This window comes from Taudactylus pleione, unplaced genomic scaffold (genome assembly GCF_031769625.1).
Source record: "Taudactylus pleione unplaced genomic scaffold, aTauple2 ptg000040l, whole genome shotgun sequence".
In the NCBI taxonomy this organism is placed as follows: domain Eukaryota; kingdom Metazoa; phylum Chordata; class Amphibia; order Anura; family Myobatrachidae; genus Taudactylus; species Taudactylus pleione.
Genome location: NW_028284442.1, coordinates 23,119,333 through 23,124,544, shown reverse-complemented (window position 1 = coordinate 23,124,544; position 5,212 = coordinate 23,119,333). Strand labels below are relative to the sequence as shown.

Sequence of the window (5,212 nt, the reverse complement as noted above, 5' to 3'; positions counted from 1 at the left end):
CAATGCGTTTCATCCAAGTGCTGGGCTTCATCAACTGGTGTCTGCCTATGCCCCGGGATATTTACCTGGCTGCAGGCTTTCAAGGGGTCAGGCTCTGCTGCCATCCACTTCTCTCCCTGGGATACTCACTCTTTGTTTCCCTCTTTCACGGGTCCAAAGTCTTTGGCTGCTGCTTTGCAGCGGCTATTCCTCCCTATGAGCTGGGTCTCCACCTCCAAACAGCAGGAGGGGCAGCAGCCATACGCAGCGGATGACATTTCCAGGAGACAGGGCAGGATTCTATTGGCTGCAGCAGGACTCTATTCACTTCAGTGAGTCTCAGCCGTCATTGGCTGCAGGGTGCGTCCCCCAGAATAATTTTGTGAGAGTAGGGGGTAAATTTACTAAGATTCAAGATGGTCCCAATTTTTAAAGTGATTTATCTCGCTGGTACTCGCCAAAACTCGGGTGATGTAATCCCTTTTTTTATTCCAAATTTACCAACAGGCGAATTGAGGCTAAACGAGTTTGCCGATGGTGAAGCAGAACGAGATATCTCTTCCGAGTAACTCGTTTTGCAGGAGATTACTCACCCGAGATTGCAGTGTTTTCTCTCTGCAAATCTCTCCTGAGCTAGCAGCCAGCACATATCAGTGAGATATGTGCTTGCTGCTTGAGTGTTAATACTTGTAAAAAATAGATAAATGTTTTATTTAAAAAATGACGTGAGTTCCCCCCCCAAAACACTAACCAGCCCCGGACTTGGGGTTTTTAAAAATGTATTAACTATCAGGGTTTGGATAAGCAACAAAATGGTACACTAATGCAGGTGGAAGAGGAGCCAGCACACAGGAGGTGGTTTGGGAGGTGCAGATTGCGAGACGGCTGCAGGGGCAGGCTGTAGGCGTGTGGGATAGCGGCAGCAGTGGTGGTGTAGAGCAGTGGCAGTGGTGCAGTGCAAAGGGGGCATCAGTGGGCGACAGAGGGCTCACTGGTAGTGCGCATGCACCTGAGAAAATAAAAGCAAAAAGTCACAGATGCACAAACGCAGCAGTGAGATCCATCTATGCATCTGTTAAAAATTTAATGTGTGAAATAAAAAAAGGTGCCCCCCCCCTTCAAGCACAACCAGCACCGGGCTATTAACAGCTAGTCCTGGTTGTGTTTAAACACAGGGGAAAAATTATGTACTTAAGCACAACCAGCCATGGTTGCCAAAATACAGGGGACAAATGACGTAGGGGTCCCTCGTATTCAGCGCAACCAGCACTGGGCTCTGAGCCGGCCCTGATTCTGGAAATACAGGGGGAAAAAATGTGTAGGGTCCCTCTATATTTTCCAGACTTAGCACCGGACTCTTTCTAGTGGGGGGAGATGCCACAGCCAGGGGAGCCCTTTCACCGGGCCCCCCAGCCACAGCATCACCCCTGACCACTAGTCAGCCCAGGCTGGGGGTCCCTGGGGAGCTGGGGACCCCCCCAATAAAGGGGTCCCCCTCTCCAGGGCACCCCAGGCCTAGGCTGATAGCCCGGGCTATCCCCAGCACCCCTAGGCAGTGGGTGCCAGTTGATTGTGTAAAGTGTGCTGCTGCCGGGATGTGGGGGAGAGGGGGTAGGGGTTAGTGGACATTAACAGCGGCTGGGAATGGTAGCGGGTGTTGGTGGCGGCGGTGTAGCAGGCATTAGGACCTGGAATATCCATAATACCTGCATCTGTGTTTAAAACAAACAAACACAGAAGCAGGGATGGGTCAGTGAGACTTGTCTGTGCTTCTCTGTTTAATTAAATAAATAAAACAGTGTATGAAAAAAAAATGGCATGGCCCCCTCCCCAAAAACAACCAGCACCGGGCTTTGGAAAACCAGTGCTGGTTGTGCTAAATACGATGGACAAATGATGTAGGGGTCCCCTGTATGAAGCACAACCAGCACCTGGCTTTTAAGAACCAGTCCTGGTTGCCAAAATACGGGGGACAAATGATGTAAGGGTCCTCCATATTCAGCGCAACCAGCACTGGGCTCTGAGCCGGTCCTGGTTCTGGAAATACAGGGGGAAAAAATGTGTATATTGCCCACCTGTATTTACCAGAACCAGCATATACATAAATACATATATATGTACATATGTACGTATATTTATTTATGTGTGTACATATATATATATATATATATATATGTATAAAGGGAAAGGCGGCACTCACAGGTCTGATGAAATTAAAGAATCAAACTTGACAACTGTGTCTGCCTTGTTCAACGTTTCAGTCTCACATGACTTTTATCAAGAACACAATGAAAAAAAATATACACATACCTTTATAGTGGAATGTCCAAGGTGATTGGTGCAGTGTAATGCTCCATGCTGCCGGGGGCCAGAGTCTGACATCATCACTGTGTGTCAGACACTCAGACATCACACAGGATAAAGCAGTCTGATGCCCCCGGGGGATAGGAGAAAAAATGACCACTGTACATCGTGGATATGTGTGAATAGATAGTGAGTCACTGACATGCAGTGATAAACATGATGAAATGTCAACATCATGTCACCATATATAATGCAATTTGCAAGGTGTGGGTCAATGCCCACACATCAAAAAATTGAAGAAACAAAGTAACAAAATACAAATCGCTCCTATAAAAAAAAGGAACGTAAAAACTCCACACCACTGTATTCCTTAATAGTGAATGTGAATAAAGTGAAAATGTAAACCTATTATTCCAAGTGGAAAACAAATAAAAATAATAATACATATACAAAAGATAATAAAAAATGAAGAAGATATAGATAAAAAAACTAAGTATGTAACCATACCGTTATATATAAACGGCAAGTGTACCATCGAAAGGATCCTAAAAAGAATATATTGGTGAATACATCTACCAAAACATGTGCATCAGAATAGGTATATGAGATAAAACGACAAAAAATATATACATGTGTGCCACAGAAATGTAAGGAAATGAATGACTGTAGAATACATCCTAATAAAGAAATGTAGCAAAAGAATCACAAAAGAAGACTTAAAGCAATATAGTCTGTGGTAAAGACTAATCCATGGTATACAAATATGACAACCGTGAGGCTATGAGAAAAAAAGCACATGGAACACGGAAGATCCAGCAGAGCTAAACCCAAAAAGGTGCTCAGGTAATCACAAATATGACAAAACATGAACATGTGCATAAATGCAAAGATAACTTGGACCACCAAGAGAACAGATGACTTAACAATATTGGAAAAACATGATAGAAAAAATCATGATAGCAAAAAATCAATAGAAAAAATCAATAAGAAAAAAAAATGTACAAAAAAATATTGTACACAAAATATGTTTTTAAAAAGCTCCAAAAAATTAAAAAAGTTGAATATTCTTATAACTCCAGATGTGCTCAAATGTCCAAACAAGAAAAAAAATGGCCTAACCAGGAGATAAGCCAGAATTCAAAGGGAACATCTGTGACATATCATATCACTCTCCTGTGTGCTACCTGGGTATATAGGAGACTTCTAAGTAGTACTTACAACACCGGATCTTCCCTGAAGGTCTCCCATTCAAGTACTAGTCAGGCCCAACACTGCTTGGCTTCCAAGTTCAGCTGAGATTGGGCAAGACCAGTGTGGTATGGTTGTAACAAAATACATCTCCCCCAGGGCTACACAGTGATAGACAAGAGGATATTATGTTTTTGTATCCGTCCCTGTACGTGTCCTGGAATAATCTAACTGGTAAAAAAAATATATAATTGCATACATATGTGCACATTATGAAATAGGACTGAACGGTCACATGAAGGCACGAATCTAGGAGATAATATGGAGCTCACAAAAAAACAAGAAAAAGATAGTCTTGTTTAGTCCAAAAGGAGTAACTGTATTCAATCTATGAATCCATTGAGTTTCTAATTGTAACAACCGCTTCTCACGGTCTCCTCCTCTCTTGTCCATAGGCACAAAGTCTATGATTTTATAGGATAAGGTTGCTAAAGAATGTCTGTTTTGCTTGAAATGACGAGCGACCGGCTGGTCCACTTCTTTTCCCGACAAAGCTTGTCGTATGGCTGTACGATGTTGAGCCATTCTTTCTTTGAATAGCCTGGTTGTTTTCCCAATATACAGGGCCGCCAAGAGCCAAGGCGGGCCCAGGTAATAGGGGGCGTGGCCTAATCTTGGGAGGCGTGGCCACACCCCCTTGCCGAAAAAATTAAAAAAGATTTGCAGCGCGGCGAAGCGGCGCTACTCGCCGGGGAGGGGGGCGCTCTGAGCCCCCTCAGCCCGGCGCAAAGCCAGGGGGGGTGCGATCAGTGTGATCGCTCCCCCGCACAGGCATAGGAGACTGCTGTGGCTGCTGCTCAGCAGCCACGAGCAGTCTCAAACTGCAGCTCAGCACACGCTGTGTGCTGGGCTGCTGTGAGGGAGGGGGGGCGGCGTCGGACCCAGGCCCCCGCTGGGCCCCTCAGGAAGCCCGGGCCCGGGTAATCTGTACCCGCCCCCCCTCTCGGCGCCCCTGCCAATATACACCAGACTACATGGACATTTGATCATATATACCACGTATTTACTTGTGCAAGTCAAAATATGTCTGATGGGGAACCGTTTGCCAGAATGAGGATGTGTGATGGAATTCCCGGGATCCATATAACTGCAGGTAGTACATCCTGTACATTTTTAACAGCCTGGTTTTTTAGTTAAAAAGTGGGAATCCTGGGAAGGAAGTGATTGAGAAACGTCATTGTGCTCCAACCAGTCCTTAAGGTTCTTAGCCCTCCTATTGCACATCATGACAGATGAATCATTCAAAGATTTGATGTTGGTATCCGTGTTAATAATCGGCCATAGATCTTTAGTAGTGGTATTGATGTGGCGACTCATAGTGTTATGAGTATTACGAAAAAACATAATTTTTTTATTATCATTTGTTTTATTTTTCTGAGTACAGATCTGTTCTTGAGTCATATTCATCACTTTTTGAACCTTCCAATTCTTTTGCAGTGTATCCCCTGTTGATAAATTTTTGTATCAGCTGATCAATTTCAAATTCAGCTACATTCTTATTTGTGGTGATTCTTCTGATGCGTAGAATCTGCGAAAATGGTAATCCCTTCTTCAGAGAGACCGGATGGTGGCTCTGGGCATGTAACAGAGCGTTGCAATCAGTAGGTTTATGGTAGACTCTGGTTTCAAATCTGTCTCCTTTCCACTCAATTAATACATCCAGAAAATGCACAGAGATAGA

The 5,212-nt window shown here is 44.2% G+C and overlaps 1 pseudogene; it reads right to left on the bottom strand.

Annotated features, from left to right (window-relative positions):
• Positions 1–3,494: 3,494 nt before the first annotated feature.
• Positions 3,495–3,613, bottom strand: LOC148538429 (5S ribosomal RNA; annotated as a pseudogene).
• Between the last annotated feature and the right edge of the window lie 1,599 nt (positions 3,614–5,212).